The sequence below is a fragment of the Prionailurus bengalensis genome, chromosome D3 (genome assembly GCF_016509475.1).
Source record: "Prionailurus bengalensis isolate Pbe53 chromosome D3, Fcat_Pben_1.1_paternal_pri, whole genome shotgun sequence".
NCBI lineage: Eukaryota > Metazoa > Chordata > Mammalia > Carnivora > Felidae > Prionailurus > Prionailurus bengalensis.
The window spans coordinates 87242916-87264142 of NC_057356.1; positions in this window are offsets into that span (position 1 = coordinate 87242916).

Sequence of the window (21227 nt, forward strand, 5' to 3'; positions counted from 1 at the left end):
GTTCGAGCCCCGCGTCAGGCTCTGGGCTGATGGCTCAGAGCCTGGAGCCTGTTTCCGTATCTGTGTCTCCCTCTCTCTCTGCCCCTCCCCTGTTCATGCTGTGTCTCTCTCTGTCCCAAAAATAAATAAATGTTGAAAAAAAAATTAAAAAAAAAATGGAAAAAAAAATAATGAAGTGCCATGTAGTTTTTGATACTTACCTCAGAAGGAATTGAAAGTATTGTGTACTTTTCTTGAAATAAAGCTTTTTATGTCCTATTTTCAATAAATGTTGTTTTAATGTTTATTTTTGTTTTTGAGAGACAGAGACAGAGTACGCATGGGGGAAGGGCAGAAGGAGAAAGGGAGACGCAGAATCTGAAACAGGCTCCAGGCTCTGAGCCGTTAGCACAGATCCCAACACAGGGCTAGAACTCGGGAATGGTGAGATCATGACCTAGGCTGAAGTTGGATGCTTAACCGACTGAGCCAACCAGGTGCCCCAATAATGTTTCTTAATGCTTACCTCTATAAACACAGAAATTAGAATAGAGTTTGTGCTTAAATGTGTCTGAATTTAGGTGTAATATTCACATTTGAGTCCTGAACTGTTGGCAGAAATATATCCAAACAAAACAAATTTTAAAATTTAAAAGAGTTAAATATAAAATTTCATTTCGAGTTTTGATAAATTACATAAAATCAGTTAATTATGCATAATATTGCATAATGATAATGTAAGGATTCTTACATACAATTATACCTAATTCCTTTTCACTTGAGACCTCAACTGTATTTGTAACTGATTAGGCAAACTGGAATGAGCAGTCCAAAATTCAAAATTTTGTTAGACTATTATCTCTAAAAATAAGCATAGGTGATATATATGTAATCTGTGTGTATCCACACGTGTGTATATGATTAGGATAAAATTCTCAGTAAATAATAGGAACTTGAGAAAAATGTGCAATTTAAAACTATTAAAGTACATATAAAATTTTAAATGTTTATTTTTGAGAAAGTGTGTGTGAGTGAGCAGGGAGGGGCAGAGAGAGAGAGGGAGGCACAGAACCTGAAGCAGGGTCCGGACTCTGAGCTGTCAGCACAGAGCCTGACGCAGGGCTTGAACTCAAGAGCCAGGAGATCATGACCTGAGCTGAAGTCGAATGGGTGCTTAACTGACTGAGCCATCCAGGAGCCCCGAAATTTTGTAACGTTGAAGTTCTGATGGTTTCAACTAAAACTTAGAATGAAACATTTTTAGAGGAAATAAAAATGTATAAAGGACAGTATTTTAATAGAAATTGTTTTTTGATGTGTAATCCAAGAAGTTTTTGTTGAAGTATGTTAAGTTTTGAGAACTTTATCACATCTAGGGAAATAGCTAAGACAACAAAGACAATGTAGAATAGGAATCAATCATATGGGATTCAAACTCAGATCACAAAAAGGATAGAAATGAGATATTAGACATGTTGCTTTCTTCCCAGTGACTGTAGAGCTGTTGACACTCAGTGCACATAAGTGATTGCTTTACTCAAGGAAACTGGACTATTGAAGCTTCTGTGTGAACACGATCATAAAATTGTGTTGTGACGATCCTCATCGCCACCACGTTAATAACTAATATGTGTGTTGCACAAGCCACCCTGCCAAGCACTGTTCTGTTAGGAATATTATTCATTTAACCCTCACCTCTAGGAAAACAGGCATAGGGAAGTAACTTCTTTTTCTTTCTAGTGAAATATAGTTGACACAGTGTTCCATTAGTTTCAGGTATACAGTGTAGTGATTTGAGAACTTGGATAAGTTATGTTCACCACAACAGTAGCTACGATCCTATACTACCTTGATATAATACCGTTGGCTACATTCCCTATGCCGTACCTTTCGTCCTCGTGACTTGTTCATTGCATAACTGGAAGCCATTTTGCCCCTTCCTTCTTTCCCTGCCCCACCCCTTTGGCAACCACCAGTTCTCTGTATTTTATGTGTCTGTTTCTGCTATTTTTGTTTCATTTGTGTTTTAGATTCCACATGTAAGTGAAATCATATGGTAGTTGTCTTAATTCACTTCACCTATTACCCTCTAGTTTTATCCATATTGTCATGAAGGGTAAGATCTCATTCTTTTTTATGACCAATACACACACACACACACACACACACACACACACACACACATATACATATATACATATATATGTATATATACATACACACACATACATATACACCATACCTTTATCCATTCATGTCTCTATTGATGGACCTTTAGGTTGCTTTCATATCTTGGCTCTTGTAAATATGCAATAAACATAGGGGTGCATATATTTTTTCACATTAGTATTTTCATTTTCTTTGGGTGGATACCCAGTAGTGGAATCGCTGGATCTTATGGCATTTCCATTTTTACTTTTTTGAGGACCCTCCATACTACTTTGTGTAGTGGCTGTACCAGTTTACATTCTAACAGTGCACGAGGATTCCTTTTTCCTCACATCCTCGTCAACAGTTTTTATTTTGTGTCTTTTTGAGACTAGCCATTCTGGCTAGGGTGAGGTGATACCTCATTGTGGGTTTGATTTGCCTTGCCCTGATTATTAGTGACATTGAGCATCTATGTATGTATCTGTTGACCATCCATATGTCTTTTCTAGAAAAGTGTTTATTCACGTCCTCTGCCCATTTTTAATTGGAATTTTTTGGTGTTGACTTATATAAATTCTTTACATATTTTGGATATTAGTCTCTTACTTGGATGTATCATTTTCAAATATCTTCTCCCATTTTCTATGTTGTCTTGTTCGGTTGATGGTTTGCTTTGCTGTCACACAAAGAGGTTTATAAGCAGACATAGAGATAATCCAGGGCAATTTTTGACTTTGGCCATATGGGTTCATGTTTATCAAATGTGCATAAATATCACAAATGCATGAATAATCTTATTTTGTAAATAAGCCACTAATTATTCTTTTGATGTCCATTAAATCAACAGTTTATTATGCTTATTAGTTCATAAAGTACTGTTTTGACAAAGTAAGTGTGCCTTATAAATGATCAAAGTTCAGTGGTAACTTGAGTTCCTAAACTTCGTAAAAGTTTCTTACAGATTTTGATTCTTTCCTGGCAAGGAAAAATAAAAAGCAAAGATGGAAGACTGGGTGGGTCTTTAAGATGGTGTGAAGAGGGTGAATCTTCTTTACTCCCCCCAAATAGGTGTTAAATTATGTAAAACTGTCAAAACAACCGTATCCACACTTCTAAAAACAACCAGTGGCAAGCTGTCAATTGAGCAATGTTTATTCAGAAAAGGTGAGTCTGTGGTCTTGATCTTGCCTGGGGCCACCCCACTCCACCCCCACCACATCTTGCTCACAGGGTGGTTGGATCACAAGTGAAAACGATTCCTCACTTTGAGGTATTGATGCTCTATCGAGCTACGGAACACTTGTTGACCTTGTCTCCCGCTGTGCTGTTGCTACAATGTAGCCTTCAGTGTTAGAACCTAAAAATAAAGGGAGGATTTGATTAAGCAAAAAGAGCAACGCTGAGGAGAGGGTTAGAAGATTTCGCAAATCTTCAGTTCTGAGAATCTGCTTCTGATGAAGTCCTCTGTCTCCAGGAGGCAATATGTGATGGCGCCCATTAGAGAACCTCCAGCCGCCTGCTATTGAGCAGATGTTCAGTAAATAGTAGTTTTGTTTTCTCTCTCTGCCCTGTTTGACATGTGGGCAATACCATTCTCTCTTTAAAGGAAAAGTGATGTCGAAATAAGTGCAAATTCCAGACTTGATTCCTCTGGCCTTACTCAGAGCGCCATATATTTCAAGTCTACTATTGATAGCAATAACTCCTTTCTGTTTCTTTAAGGGTAAGTGGAAACTTTGCTTTGTAGAACCTGGTCTTAAAATCCCCCCAAGCTCCCTTTATATGCCTCTAATATCTACACTGAATTCTGATAATCTCAGGCAACCCCGCATCCACATACAAGTATGTAATTTATTATAAAGCCAAATATACTGTAGAGGGATACATATCGTGTGGAATAAATTCAGCTACTTTGCCCTGATTAGTCCTCTGTTGTCAAGTGATAGATGATGTTGTTGCTGTTGTTGTTTTAATAGAGACAACCTTAATGATCTGTGGAAGATTATTTTTCCGTATTAGTATATTTTTACTTCAGGTTGATTTACAAATGGCTTAGAAGTAGGCAATCTTGAGGCATACGGCTAATGAAAGATAAAAAATAAATTGGTGATATGGTTCCTTAAAATTTGACATTAAAGTTCCGCAAAGTCACAGACCATACGCTTCAACTTGGCTTTTGCTCTAGCATCCTTCTCCGTAGCACTTTTCAACAGAGAATAAATTACAATGAAGCATGCAGTGGAGAGCCAGATATCAAAAAAGCGCCAAGGCCAAACTTTCAGAGAGGACAGTGTTCTTTTACTTTCGATAAAGTTAGCTCTTAATATTTAACTGAAAATTAATCTCGCGTGATTGTGTTAACCTTAGTTTTTGGAAACCTTCTGCCCTTATGAAACTAGGAGAAAGTTTCTGGTGACGGGACATTTTGCATTTTAGAAATGCAAAGCAACCAGTCATTACAGATGGCTGGAAGGAATAAACTGTTAGAGAAATACTGTGTTCAGAGTCCTTTAGGCTTTATGTAAGACTATTTGGGGAAAGGTAGAATTGCTTCTGGCTGCATTCCCTAGGAAAAATGTAGAATAGCTGAAAAGTGCTTTATAGTCATGAATTAATCGGCGGTAACTCTTTAAAATAATTCAGTATAATAATACTCCTATTGTATAGATAAAACATAGTCCCTGAGAGGGAAAGGATCCTGCTTTGTCCTAATAGTGGATGGGTATTTTGGAGTGGTTGCACTGGACAGAATCTTTCAGACCAGGAATGATTGGGAGGGTGTTTGTAATCATCATACTAATTGTGATGAGATTAATTTACAGTTGAGTGGGTTTTAAAAGTTTACTTCCGGAAACTAAAATTCTAGCCTCTGTACCCACCTGTTTGTTTTGATAACAAAGCTGGAATGATTGTCATGCCTGTGTCAACGTCAAATAATGTATTAGGCTTTTGTAAAGTTCTCATTCCTTTTAAATAAGTTTAAAATTTTGAAAAGTTCTTGGAGTTCAAGATACAGTCAGATGTGATACTTTATTATTCTCCACATTTGTATTTTAATTTACACTTTTTTTCCTACAATAGTTCCCCTATCGTAGACTTTTGAATAGCTTATGTAATGAACTTAAATTCCAAATAGTAGTTTACAACAAGCCCATACTAATTCAGATCGAAAAGGTTCATGTTGAATACAGATGGACCAAATCTATATAATAAATGCTACTGCATTTACTTCTAAATGAGGCATAAAAAAGTGATTATTCTCAGTACTGTCTCATTTCTGAGAAATATGCTGTGGTGTCACTTGCACTATCTGTGAAATGGGCAGAATGGCTCTACAGGCAGATAGCGTTTCAAAGAAAAAACTTTAAATATACAGGAAGAGCTGGAAAAAAGTCCTAGGTTGAATAACGTACAAGCTAGTGTAACATTCCTTAACATTAGGGTAAATACGTTTGTTATCAAATTTATTACAAGTAATGAAATGATTCTCATTTTAACTTATTAGAAAGATTGATGTGTATTTTGGCATCTTAGTGAAAGTATGACATAGTCTAGCCTTGTTCACTTTATTTATGTTGTCATTAACAACTCAATGAAATAGAGCCTTTTAACATGCATTGAAATTCATACATATTTGTGTTTTATGTTCATACGTTTAAGCAGATATTAATGTCCACTAAATTGAAACTGAGAGAAGCATTGCTTGAAATCCATGAATATGCTTAGATTGTCTTGATTTATTCTTAGGGATTTAATATAATATTTGAGAAAACAATCAAATTTCACTCTTCTAAATATTTATATTTGAATTATAGTGAAATATGGAAGGTTGCTTATATTGCTCCTACTGAGATGTGAGCTTATGAAAGAGAAAGCACAAACTCTCGATGTAAGGGTAAAATATGATCACAATATATATGGATTTTCATAATCCCTTCCACGGCCTTTCTGCTCTAAGATGAGAGTGGCACATATTGTGGTCCAGGTTCTGTGATATTGCTGTTGATTGAGGGCTAGAATGAATGAACTCAAGCAGGAACTTCTGCCTTTATTAGATGATTAAAGAATTGATTGCCCTGCCTAAAGAATGTGTTTATGCCTACTTCTAGGGCATGTGGTAGAATGCAAAAATAGCTTCGCTCCAAGATTATTTTAATAATGTAGAAATAGGAAGTTAGGTCGTGTTTAATATGTTATAATTCCCACCAGAAGGCAGAAACTTAATAGAAGTATATTATTAATCAAAATTTCTAACTATAATGCATTGGGGTTCACAGTTCACTCTTAAATGAATTCAGATGTAGAGAAGGTATATTTGTGCCTTCCCTGCCTCCCTCTAAAGATGTCAATGTATGCAATAAAACTCTGTTGTGTAATGAACTATAATGTGATGTCATTCAAGAAAATAATTTAGAAGTAATTTTTTTTCTTGGTATGCAGAATCTTACAGAAAGAAGTTTCATTGCCTTATAGTTGCATATTTAAATTTAATGACTTAGTTTCAGTGTTTCTGGGAAATTTTAAGCAGGAGTTTTATTCCTGGTGAATTTACATATCCGGAGGGGAAAATATGATTAATGAACACAATAGCCTTACAAAGTTAAGGAAAAGAAAATGACTTTCTGAAACTTCGTAATTATGGAGCAAATCACGTAAACAGTCTTTTGTTGTGAATTTGACAGCTTTAACAGTGTGTCATCTTAGTAACAGAAGCAACATTTTAAATAGAACTTAGGAGTACTCTCTAGTATTGTTGGTGAGCAATCTGAAGCCCTCCTTGGTCAAGTAGGTTACCTGAGGTCCTGCAGGTGGGGAAGCACAGTAGGGATTAGACCCAGCTCCCTTGATACTCCGTTCTTCATTCTTGAGACCGGAGGTTACACACATTACATAAAGGATTCTTTTTCAAGGTGAAATCTTGTTTACTATCCAATTATCCAATATTATTATCCAATAATATAGCAGAAGACCAGGCATTTTCTCCATTGATGACTGTGATAAAACTGAGAGTTAACACCGTGTTTGTTCTCTCTCCCGAGAGTGCAATAAAACAGATATTGCATGTACCTTGAACCAAACGCCTTTTGGGACAGAAGGCAGAATTAAATTTTTCAGTCATTCTTAATAGCTGTTATAATATAGTTTGACATTTTCATACGGCAGGTAGGAAATTAAGCACAAAATCCCTTTTATGATGACACTCTGATAATTTAAATAACAGACACCATCTAAATTATTATCCTGAAGACGTTGGCATTTCAAACCTGTTTTAAATTCTCTGAGGAATTGGGAAAGATGGGTATTTGTTTATTTGTAAATATTACAGTGAAAGGTAATAAAAGGCACTTCATTTAGCTCTGTGTTAGCTTGTGAATATGAAAAACTAGAAAAATGTGAAGAGCCTCTTTGAAATTTTAGCGAAGTTATACATCAACACTGGTGTATTAAATAATATTTCATTGATAAATTCAAATTAGATTAATCTTTTGGTAAAATGCCTCATCTACATTTTAAAATTGAAAGTTCAAATGTATTCTGTCAGCATACAAAAGATTTGTAAGAAGACAGATCACTTTGGAATTAATTCAACCTGTCCCCTCTGGAATGTAAAGTCAAGTAAGTGAAGGACATATGTTCTGAGAGAGCAAATGCATGTGCTTTAATGTTTAAGCTTGAAATCCTTCAATTTTCTCAGGTGTTTTCTATGCACATTCATTGAATCTATTTAGCTTTAAGCAAATCGTTTTCTTGGGACCACTAGGTGTCATTGTATCTGTTTTTAAGGTTTGTAGCATACCAGTGACTTTCACACATCATCCTCTTTCTGAGGTCTTTATCAATGATATCAAGAGTTCATATTAGAAGACAACTAAAGGGAAAAAAGGAAATGTGATCTAATGAGACCGAGCAAATTAGATCTTGCAAAAGACCATGTTATTAATATAAATCAGAAGTATAATCAAAGCGTTGGCATTTACAGCTGTTTTAGTGTAAGATCCCAAGGCCTTATTTCGTATAATATGAAAAAAATCACTAGACAAGTTAATATTATTTTAAACTCTGGTAAAAAGAAAAAAAAAACCTGTGAATTTTGCTTACAGTGTCATTGGGTTTTGCTAAATACTTCCTAGTAGAAGGGGTACAGAATGGATACTGCATTGAAATGTATACAAAATTGAGAGAAGAAAGTCTTCTTTCAGTGGAGTTGACAGTTCCTTTGGAGGAATGATACTTAAAAAAATGACATATACAAAAATATATAGTAATATATTTTAATATACAGTGTATGTAACATAGATCTTGGCAAATTGGAATGATTGTCACAGCCCCCTTACTTTGGTAAGGGTACAACTGTGAAGATAGATACATTCTGAGGTCTTATCCCGAGGTTTTTTGAAGCAAGACAATATGTGTGGGAAGTCAAATATTGTTTTGCAAATCCAGTATCTTCTGATAAGGAGTGGAAATGCATGAGGTATTGCGACACGATCTTTCAGACTAAGTCCCAGGACCTGCCAGCCTTCCCCTAGTCATTAAGGAGCTTGTGCCAGTGCACTGGGGTTGGGGGAGTGGATGGAGTTGGGGGCTTTGTAGGCAGAGGGGGCATTCCTTTCTAAATGCTAGTATTTAAATCTCTTCACCAATGAAATGTGGAAGATTTTTGACTTCACTGTGTGATGAAGATAAGCATAATAAAGGTGGTCCAGTCATATGGGAGAATCACAGCCGAGTTTAAATAGGGCATCATTTCAGCAGTTGCAGGCAGGGTGTTTGGAAACTACCAGAGAGATGGTTACTGGTACTAGCACAGGAGTGTCTGTACCACCTTGAGATAGCCATCTACAGGAGCCTTAAATTTGGTTGAGGGATGCGTCTAATCTGATAATCAGACAAAGAGTCAGAAGAATGAAGATCCTGACCTTAGTTTCTTCCCTCTCTCCCTCTGTTGTCACTGCCCATCAGTGGAACCTACTGGCAGCAGATCCCAGGGAGCTCATTGATACAGTGGATGCAGATGACCTTCCAGGAACACCTCATGGTTTAGAGAAGGTCACAGCATACCTGGTGGTCAAATAACATGTCCCTCACACTGGTGCTTGATTCATCTATTATTGGATCATGCAAGTATTGTGCTTCCAATCTTCTAGATCCGCCTAGTAGCTTAAAGGATACACCTATACTTCTTAATTTAGAGCAAAATAATTTTGGCATCCAGATTAGTAAAGATGAAAGCTTTCACTCTTGTCAGATGACATGATAGTATATCTAGAAAACCCTAAAGACTCCACCAAAAAACAAAAAGAACCCACTAGAACTGATAAATGAATTCAGTAAAGTCTCAGGATACAAAATTAAGGTACAGAAATCTGTTGCATTTCTATACATAACGAAACAAATTAAAACAGTCTCAATTACCATTGTACCAAAAATAAGATACCTGGGAATAAACTTAACCAAGGAGGTGAAAGACTTAGACTCTGAGAACTATAAAACATTGATGAAAGGAATTGAAGGTGACATATAGAAATGGAAAGACATTCCATGCTCATGGATTGGAAGAACCAATATTGTTAAAATCCCCATACTACCCAAAACAATCTACAGATTTAATGCAATCCATATCAAAATACCAAAGGCATTCTTTGCAGGACTAGAGCAAACAATCCTAAAGTTTGCATGGAACCAAAAAGGACCCTGAATAATAGCCAAAGCGATCCTGAAAAAGAAAAAAAAGAGAGGTATCGTAATTCCAGACTTCAAGTTATATTACAAAGCTGTAGTAATCGAAATAGTATGTTCCTGGCACAAAACAGACACATAAATCAATGAAACAGATTAGAAGACCCAGAAATAAACCCATGACTATATGGTCAGTTAATCTTCAACAAAGCAGGAAGGAAAAAAAATCTCAACAAATGATGTTAGCATTACTGGACCACTTTCTTACACCATACACAAAAATAAAATGGATTAAATACCTCAATGGGAGACTTGAAACCATTAAAATTCTAGAAGAGACCACAGGCAGTAATTTATCTGACTTCAGCTATAACACCTTTTTTTTTTCTTTGATCTGTCTCTTGAGGCATGGGAAACAAAAGCAAAAAAATAAACTATTGGGACAATATCAAAAAAAAAAAAAGCTTCTGCACAGTGAAGGAAACAACAAAACTAAAAGCAACCCACTGAATGGGAGATGATATTTACAAGTGACCTATCCAATAAACGGTTAGTATCCAAAAGAAAGAACTTACACAACTCAACATCCAAAAAAACAATCCAATTAAAAAATGGGCAGAAGACATGAACAGACATTTCTCCAAAGAAGACCTACAGGTGGCCAACAGGCACATAAAAAGATGCTCAGCATCACTCTCATGAGGGAAATGGCAAATCAAAACCACAATAAGATATCATCTCACACTTGTCAGAATGGCTAAACCTTACATAAACAAGTATCGGTGAGCATACAGTAAAAAAGGAACCCTCGTGCACTATTGGTGGGAATGAAAACTTGTGCAGCCGCTGTGGAAGACATTATAGAGGTTCCTCAAAGCGTTAAAAATAGAACTACCTTACAATCCCGTAATCACACTACTGGGTATTTCCCACCCCTCCCCCCACCTCTGAAAACACTTAAAGGGCTACATATATCCCTATGTTTATTGTAGCATTGTTTACAATAGCCAAATTGTGGAAGTGGCCCAAGTATCCATTGATAGATGAATGAATAAAGATGATGATGATGATGTGTGTGTGTCTATACACACACACGCACACACACACACACTGGAATACTATTCAACCATAAAAATGAAATTTTGCCATTTGTGATAGTATGGATGGAGCCAAAGAGTATAATGCTAAATAAGAGAAAGACAAATACTATTTCATTTCACTCATATGTGGAATTTAAGAAAACCAAGATCAAGCTGATGGTTACCAGAGAGGAGGTGGGTGAGAGGACGGGTGAAATAGTTGGAGGGGACTGAATGATGAGCATTGAATAACGTATAGAATTAATGAGTCACTGGGGCGCCTGGGTGGCACAGTCGGTTAGGCATCCAACTTCAGCCAGGTCACGATCTCGAGGTCTGTGAGTTCGAGCCCCGCGTCAGGCTCTGGGCTGATGGCTTGGAGCCTGTTTCCGATTCTGTGTCTCCCTCTCTCTCTGCCCCTCCCCTGTTCATGCTCTGTCTCTCTCTGTCCCAAAAACAAATAAACGTTGAAAAAAAAATTAAAAAAAATTAGTCACTATGTGTTATACCTGAAATTAATACTGTTATTTTAACTATACTGGGATTACAAAACTTAAAATCCAGAACGAGATGATTTATGGTCTAGGTGCCGTCTCCCTGAAGTTCACTTCTCTCCAACTGTGAGTGTGGAACTACCCTTGATTCTTCAAGGGTACCACGTCCTGCTTTTTCACCATTTGTGCTTTATCTATGCTGTTCTTTTTTTCTTAGAATGCCTTTGTCCTGTTTCTTCTTGATTGTCCTTCAACATTCAATTCCCCAAGAAGATCATCTGTCTTTGGTAGGGTGCCTGGATGGTCAAGTGTTCAGCTCAGTTCATGTTCTCATGGTCTGTGAAATCCAGCCCCTCATGGGGCTCTGTGCTGACAGCATGGAAACTGCTTGGGATTCTCTCTCCCTCTCTGTCTGCCCCTCCCCTGTTCATGCTCCCTCACTCATGCATTCTCTCAAAATAAACATTAAAAAAATGTCTTTTGGTGTGTCTGTAATAACCCTCTTTCCTTTGTTGCAATGTTACATATACTTTCATCACAGGTGACTTGTCCTTTTTCTCTCTAGACCTGAATTTCTCCAACAAAAGGTAGTGATTTACTCTGTGTCTTTAGTAGATTGCATGTAATTTTTTGTATATGGATTGCTATTTGTCGAACGAGTAAATGAATGTGTAGAATGCATAATTTAATGGCTTGTAGCAGCAGGTATACACACGTTTCCTTTTTCTGATAAAAGAAGATACTTCTGTGATAGGAGCTGGCATCCAGTGGGGTCGGGAGGAGATGAGAGACAAGTGTCCCAAGGATGCAAGTTCCTTCTTTCAAACAGAGGCATCTGGTAAAAGACAGTTGGTTGTCATTTGCTTTCCATTCTCTCCCAATGTACCTTACACTTGCAAAATTGGACATATAATTGAAAACTTCAGAACATCTGTCACAACCCGTGTGAAGATGCCATGGAGAGCAAAAAGTTTATAAGCCTCTGTAGACAGTGATAATGGCATTCTTGGATTTCTTCATAAACCATTGATTAGAGCTCTACAGTATTTCACTAATTTATACTATCGAGAGAATTATACTACTGAGCCTCAAGCATAAAGGACTTACAGAAACTGCAAGCAATAAAGTCATAACCCTGAATCTGATCAGTATACGGATTATGAATTCCAGCAAACTGGTTAAACACTACACATTTCAACCCAAGTTTATACATCTGTTAATTTTTCACACCTGATCTATTTAAATGGAAACAATATATGAACTTACATGTACACACACAATTTTAAAAAAATGATTAGTTTTTCCTAATTTGAGAGTGCATGTGTGCAAGTCAGGGGCAGAGGGGGAGAGAGAATCTCAGGCAAACTCCATGCTTAGCACAGAGCCAGACGTGGGGCTCCATCCCATGACCCTGGTGGGATCATGACTTGAGCTGAAATCAAGATTCAGACGGCTCGGCGCCTGGATGGCTCAGCTGGTTGAGCATCTGACTTCGGCTCAGGTCACGATCTCAGGGTTTGTACAGTACTTAGGTGTATCACAGTATTTATTACTTAGTTTCCTGTTCCCGACCTCCAATGAGCTTCTAATAATACTGAGGACAGGAAAGGAAGTCTGTCTCCTTCATCTCTGTAGCCAATGTTCCTGTCACCTAGTAGGACCCAGGACATCTGTGTTGAACTAATGGCTGGTTTCACTAAGTGACCTAAGTGGTTGCTGCCAGGTGTTTTGAATATGCAGACACAAGCAATAGATGGGCAATAGGGCTTCTAATTAGCTGTATTTGAGCTTGGGGTTTCCCAAGGGACTGAGAGAAACCGTATCGAATAAACGTAACTTTTCATCAGGCAAATGAGCAAATTCATTGTTCTGGTCTTTCATATTTTATGTCTTAAATAATTGGACTTCGGCAAAATCATTCAAAATATTTTGGAAGTGCAAATTTTTGAGACCTGAATGTGATTATTACCTATAATTATAGTCTTGGAATTCTGTATTTGGAAGCAAAGTCGGAGAGTAGAGCTGTCTGACATCTAATACCTGTAATCTGTTTAACATCCTCTCTGACAGCTAATGTGAGTCAGCAACCAAAACGTCCGGATCTCCAGGTATCTGGGATTTGCTAAGTTTCCCTCAGACAGAGTAGTTCAGGACCAGTATCTGATTGTTACTTTCCAGTTGTTTAAAATTATGGAGCATGATAGGATTTGTATTATCTCTTTTATTTTCAAAATCCTAGATTTTATGTGGTGGCAAATGATTCCTTAAGAGGGAAAGCTTAAAAAGTAATGTGGTGTTGTGTCATTCATATGACCTACTTACATTGCACTTCTTCTAGTACAGTGTTTCAGAGGCAGTTTTAAATGGAAGAAGAATGGAGGTCATCTTTGCTATAATACGAGAAGAATAAGCACAACAAGCTGGATCCCATTGTCGTTGGAGATCTTTTTGTAATTGGACAATGTTGATAGCTGAACGGTTTCAATGCATGATATCATCATCAGGTGTTATTGTTGCTGTTTTGAAAAAGTAAAAACTTTTTGTGCTGGAGGTGTGAGGAGCTCAGAAGGTGACATTTCACTAATGACTCCTCTAAGAAATTGACAGAGACGGATGCGATGCCTTTATTGATGGCTCCGGAGAAACATGGTGCTTTCAAAATGACATTAGAGCTCTGGAAAAAGCTGTGCTTGCTTTTGTTTCCAAAAAAGAACATTAGATACCTTAATGACATAATACATATTTTATCTTAGTTTATAAATTCTCACTTGTCTCCTATTTAAACAGTTAATTGTGCAATTTGCTAAGATCCAGTAACTTCAACATTATGACTTATATTACGCAACACCTCACCTCAGAGAACCTCAAGAAAACTTACACATGCTCGACTAATGAAATCTTTCTTCTCCCTTGTGGATGGAGTTTCTATAGACACTTTTATCCTATTACTTTGTTTAAATAAAATGCAAAGAAAGATGTGACTGAAATCTGGATTCAAGTAAAGATTACAATGCAAGAGATCCTAAATTTCATGTGTAATTTAAAGTCTATTACTAATATATTGACGCTTTGTTAATGCAAATAGTTTTTTCATAGGAAACAGTTATAATCTCAGGGTTTTTCTCTTCCCCAAAGAGGACCATTAAAGAACTGAAGCTCTGTCCCCTGTGCTTGCCTGGGGCAGCTTCAGTTCTGTTTATCACCCCACTTTATCTTTCCTAATGTTTATTTTCAAAACAAGGGTAGCTTCCGGGCTGGCCTGTCTAGTCCCTTCAGTGCTTCATTCTGGGTCAATTGGCTTGAGAAAGAAAGAGACAAAGGCCATCTCTTTGTGTCAGTGCAAGAGATAAGATGCCAGGACAGATTTTAAAGCTCCTTCCCAACTGTGAGTTCCAGTGAGCTTCTGAGACTCATGGTTTTGAATTGAACCCTTAGTGTAGCAGGTAATAATCTAAAAATATCCCTTGGCAAAGCAGGGCTAATAGGTGGTAGGGTCACACAGCTGTCTCCCCCTTGAGGATTGGGCCAACCATTGTAGTAGTTCATAGAAGGTTAGGAAAGTGTCATCACAAGAAACTAGAGTTGTAGACTGAGTATGGTAGGATCTATGTATTTGCCCAAATCAAAATTACTGTGGATTATGTACTGTATTTGTACACAGGCATATCAGGTGATAGTGATTTGATTTTTTTTTTCTGAACTAAAAGATTCTGTGGAAACATACTTCTGGTTACTTCTGTTAACAGAGAGCTTTATTATTATTATTATTATTATTATTATTATTATTATTATTTTTACCTTTGGTCTTTGTGCTTAATGTTTGTTTTCACATTGTAATAAAATTCTTAAAAATAAGTTCCAACATGTAGAATAGAAAATTGCTTATTTTCGGCACCACATAAAAAGCAAAACAAATTATGTAAAAGATGTAATTAGTTAAAACCCACATCTAATAAGTTTCCGTCCTCACTGAAATCATACTAGAAGGTTTCTGTGCACAGCTAGTTGGATTCGAGCATATTCTCTGTTGTGCTGTCGTTGGTTCGTGGTGGGTAGGAATCATTCTCCTATGGTTGATGCTTTCACTCTGGAAAAATGATTTCTTATGTTAGGGTTTGATGCCGTTTGACCAGGAACCCTGTGAACCTCTAGACTTGATAACACAAGTTGTATGAAATAGGTTCTAAATCCTGGTGGCTGGTGGATGGAAGGTTTGGTATTTTACGATATGAAATAATGAATCTAGCAACTCCATTATTCAGAAGAAATTCTCAAGTGAATTAATGGAGAAGGAAGCATTTTGTTCTTGCATGAATTAGAAATGACTTTTAAGACTATGTGCCTATTGGATCTTGAATTTTTTTTTTTTTTTTTTTTTGGTAAGGAAACTGAAGCCATTGACTGAAAATGGCTTGCAAATTCTGTAACTTGAAAATTCCCTGCATTCTGAACCTTGTTCTTCAAGAAATTAAAGCCTAGGATGACAGTGTGTCAGAGGTAGAATTCTACCTTTTGTGCGTGTGGTGGTTAAATGGTTAGATTAGCTCGCATTTTACTGTTTGTAAATTTTTTTTTTTTTTTCAAACTTGAGCCTGTGAAGAGAGGAGCTAAAACAGAGGATGGACAGTTAATCACTACCACTGTCAGCAAGCTTTTCCATTTCCGTCTTATCAAATGAGATACAGATGAAAACCAAAACACAACAATATCCTTCTCTCTGGAGTATCAATGCATTATTCTCATCTCGATGAGAAACCCTGGTCGGATCAATAAGACATTTTTCCACATTTCCCTGCTGGCCACAAAGCCTCCAATTTCCACTTTAGCTATTAATTGATTCAAATTATATGAGATTGTACTGTAACATAAGGAAGTCACCCCATTACTTCTGACATTCCTTCTTAACCCTAAACTGCCTTTGGTGATTTCTATCCTTTAAAGAACAAATTTAAAGGTCTCGCTCAAATTTTCTTTTCCTTTTGTCCCACTGCCAAAATCGCACCTACCACTTCCATGGTTATTCAGAGTATTTAGTATTGAGTCTGTAGCATATTAGATGTTTTTTTAACCTTTAGTAAAAATTATATTTAAGACCTAATTAAAAAAAGATCTTTTCAGACACCTGAACATAAACTCTTCTGCCTGTGTTCCAGGAGGATAAATCCTCCCACAACATTTAGCTACTTGTTCACTCGCCAGGACTCTTAACACACCAGACCTTTGGGAGGGGTCTTTAAATTGGAAACTATATAAAATATCAGTGAATGTTCATGTAAAGGCACATCCAGCCAATGTTTTTTCCGATTTCCTTGTGATCATGGACATTTCCATCTGTTACAGGATCATGAGAACTATACTCATCTGGGTATTCACCCATACCTAGCCACTTCTTTGGTAATAGTAGATACAATATTAATATGTTAAGTAAATTAAAATAGTCACATGCGTGAGCTCTTTTTTCAATTGTCAATACAGGTTATATGGTGAAAACACACCTTAGTGGCCCCTTTGAGACCTACATTTTGAGATGTGACCCGGATAGTTGGATGCTTTCATGCTTTATTTTACATTTCATTTTTAAAAGTTTATTTTGAGAGAGAGGGAAGATCCCAAGCAGGCTCTGCGCTGAAACCGCGAAATCATGAAACTCAGAAAATGGAGAGATCATGATGCGAGCTGAAACCAAGAGTTGGATGCTTAACCGACTTGAGCTACCCAGGCGCCCCTATTTTGGACTTCTAAGTTGTGTTGTGAACTCAGAAATTGGGCCTGCCACACACCCACCTCAGGTAGCATTTGTTAAGAATATGCAGTACCAAAAGTTAAGTTCTAGAAGAAGGGGCGGTAGTTTATCACTTACTGACGTATGACCTTGGGAGGATTATTCCCCATACTTTCCCTGCCTAAATCTTGGGTCTAGTGTTAGACTGACCCTTAAAGTTGATGATGGTGAATGACCTTTGAATATTATCCTTTGTCCTATTGGTATTCGATGTCTACATGACTTTGTGGTGGTATGGCTATCATTTTACATTTATTGCTCTTATCCCCTTGTCACTTTAGTTTTATGATGACTTATCCAGAATCTATAGTTGGCATGCCTCATTGAGTTCACTTGGGTGCCTCTGGGCTTTCTGCGTGAGCACCCTTTCACATTTCTTCATATTTTAAATCAGTTCTGACCCCCAAATAAACCATTGTCAATATGTTTATCTTTGACAGGGGCAAACTTACTTTAAGCAAATGATTTTTTTTTCCCCTTACATGCTACAAGATCTGACATGTATTTTTGATGAATATGATTTTTAAGTTTGTAGAGTATACCTGTAGGAGGTCACATAATTTTTAAAATTTCCATTCACTTTATACAGTAAAGTTTTCTCTATAATATACCTACAGGTCTGTGGGTATTGCTAAACAGCTACAGGACACTGGGTTTTTTATTTCAATCAAAAAAGGAATCACGTTTTAGATATAGGTCAGAAATTGCTTCTTCAATTTAATGTATTTCAGATATTCCTTTTTATTTTTTATTTTTTTATTAAAAATTGTTTTTAATGTTTACTTTTGAGAGAGACAAAGCATGAGCAGGGGACGGGTAGAGAGAGAGGGAGACACAGAATCTGAAGCAGGTTCCAGGCTCTGAGCTGTCATTACAGAGCCCGACGTGGGGCTCGAACTCACAAACCGTGAGATCATGACCTGAGCCGAAGTCAGTTGTTTAACCGACTGAGCCACCCAGGTGCCCCGATATTCCTTTTTAAAAATAGCTTTATTTAGGGGCTCCTGGGTGGCTCGGTTAAGCCTCCAACTTCAGCTTAGGGCATGATCTCATGGTTCCTGAGTTCATGCCCCATGTCGGGCTTGGTGCTGACAGCTCAGAGCCTGGAGCTGGCTTCGGATTCTGTATCTCCTCCTCTCTCTGCCCCTCCCCTGCTCATGCTCTCTCAAAAAATAAACATTAAATTTTTTTCAAAAATAGCTTTAGGTAAACTGACAAATTGTATATATTTAAGGTATACAACTTGGTGTTTTGTTGTATGTGTGTGTTGTGAAATGATCTTAAGTCAATCCATCACCTCACACAGTTACCATTTCCTTCTTTATAATTTCTGGTGAGAACAGCTTGTTCTCTGCACATTTTAAATACACAGTAAAGTATTATTAACTAAAGGCACTAAGCTGTACACTATACCCCCAAACTTTATCTGCCATAACTGAAACTTTGTACTCTTTAACCAATATGTCCTCCTTGCCCCCACCCCAAGCCCCTGGAAACCACCATTGCATAGTCTGCTGCTAGGAGTCTGCCTATTTTGGATTCTAGGTATAAGTAAAATAATGAAGTATTTGTCTTTCTGGGTCAAGCTTGCTTCACTTAGCATAGTGTCCCTTAGGTTCATGCGCTTTGTTGCAAATAGAGTATCCTCATGGCTGAATAATAATCCGTTGTGTGTGCGTAGGTAGTGTGTGTACGTTTACTAATCTAGCCATAGACACCACATTCTCTTTTTTCATTTGTTGATAGAATCATAAGTTGCTTCTGTTGATGGGCTATTGTGAATGATGCAGCAATGACCCTGGGAGTGCAGACATCTCTTTGAGATACTGATTTCATTTTATTTGGGTGTATTCAGAAGTGGGATTGTTGGAACAGAAGGTAATGCTCTTTTTTAATATCTGAGGAATCTCCATACTGTCTTTTCACAGTGGCTGTACCAACCTACGTGCCCACCAACAGAGCACAGGTTTCCATTTTTTTCCACGCCTATTCCAATACTTGTTATCTTTTGTCTTTTTGATACTAGCCATCCTGCCAGGTATGAGGTGATAACCTCATTGTGCTTTTGATTTTCCTGATTGTTTCTTTCTTTTTTTTTTTTTTTTAACGTGTGTCTGTTGGCCATTTTTGTGTCATCTGAGGAATACCTATTCAAGTCCTGTCTTTTAAAAATTGAGTTGCTTTTTGCTTTTGCGCTATATGAGTTCCTTCTGTATTTTAGGTATTAACCCCTTATCAGGCACATGGTTTGCAAATATCTTCTCCTTTTCCACAGGCTGCCTTTTTCATTTTGTGAATAGTCTGCTTTGCAGAAGCCCTTTAGTTTGGTGAAATCACACTTGTCTAGTTTTGTTTTTGTTGCCTGTGCTTTTGCTATCATAGAGGAAAAAATAAATATTTCCAAAACCAGTTTCAAAAAGTTTTTCTCCTCTTCCTTATTCTAGTGGTTTTAATAGCAGGATCTTCAGTGTACTTTCAATTTGATGAAATACTTGTTGAAAAACGTCCGTGAAAATCATTACTTTATTTGGAATCAGTAAAGTAATATTTAAAAAAAAAAACGACTTGATCCCCTAAATATATTTTGGGTATATAACGATGCAGTCTTTTAAATTTGTTATCTTGAGATGTTCACTGATTGGCACAAAACCGGCCAGTGAATGATAGCAGTATGAGTGTTATGGACTGCTTATATTTCACTACATTCCTTCCTCTAACGAGAGGACACCCTATGACTCTGGAAAAAGTAAAACTATTGCTCTTTGGGTAGCCTCTCTTACATTAAATAAATAATAAATAGTTGGCATTTTAAGAATTTTAAGCAATGTATTTTTGTTTAACAAACCTGGCTATTCTCACAAAGGAAACTAATGTCACTAAATAGATTCTTACCATAACTGCAATGGGTGATGATTATAAATAAGAATTTCTAGAAATACCTTAATTCTTCAAATTTTCTGTGTAAGAAACTTATTCTAACTACAGCAATGGAAAAAGTAGTTGCATTATTTTAGCAAATAGAAAAAAATCTCATTCTTCATTTCTACTGATTCTTTACATCAGAAATTCGGAGTAACTAGTTACCATCAGCCTGGAGTATTTTCAGCATTACGCTTTCAAGGAATAGTGTCGAGAGACATTGAATCAGAATGTTTGGGGTACTTGATGGACAGCTAAAGTTTTCGTTGTTTAAAATCAAAGTATCTCTTCCAATGGTCTGTCACATGCCTGAGGATTTTACCAGCGTTCAGTTGAGTGTGTTTTGCTTCGTTAATTAAGAATCCACAATCATCCTACAAATGAAGAAGAGATAGGTGGTATGAATGAAACTACTAGAAAAATCATTATTTATGTTAAACATGGATGATGAATCAATTGTGAGTATAGTTTAAATTCTTACGCTGTATTAAATCTATACACTGAATTTGTAAGTAGTATGTGAGATGTAAACAAAATTTTTGAGTTAAGTTGATAAGTTAATGACCTATGAGACAAGTTAGGAAGAGATCAAATAAAAGCCTTTACGCTGAATGCAGATGAGAGGTGGAAGGACTCAGAGGTGGCCAGTATTCGAGGTAGACAATTATACGTGATGCACCCGAAGCACTTAGGATTCATGAGATCTTAAATTGACCATCCTTTGGTAACAAGCACTAAGATTCTGTGCTGGCTTCACCTGTCTTTTGTTTAAGAAAATTGTGTGCAATTCCTACCTCTCTTCAGGCTACAGCTGTGACATCCTCGATGCCACACACTGCAATAGAGTCACCTGTGTGTTGGTTCCAGGAGTTTTGGTCTACAAAGCACCCTTGTTTACGTTTCCTCTTTGGTCTTGGGAACCACATGATTACTAGAGACAGCTGGGGGAAGAGTGTAGAGCGAGTGTACCTGAAAACTGGGATTTCACTGGTGTGTCTTTTACCACCCCATTCTCCATGCAAAGTGTGTTAACTTGGCCCGTATTTTTCCTCCTCACTGTGTGTGATTTAAGCATTTTAATGTGATCAGTACATCTTTGTTGTGGGACATCTGGAATCGCTTGCCGGTTAGCATCCTGGGAGG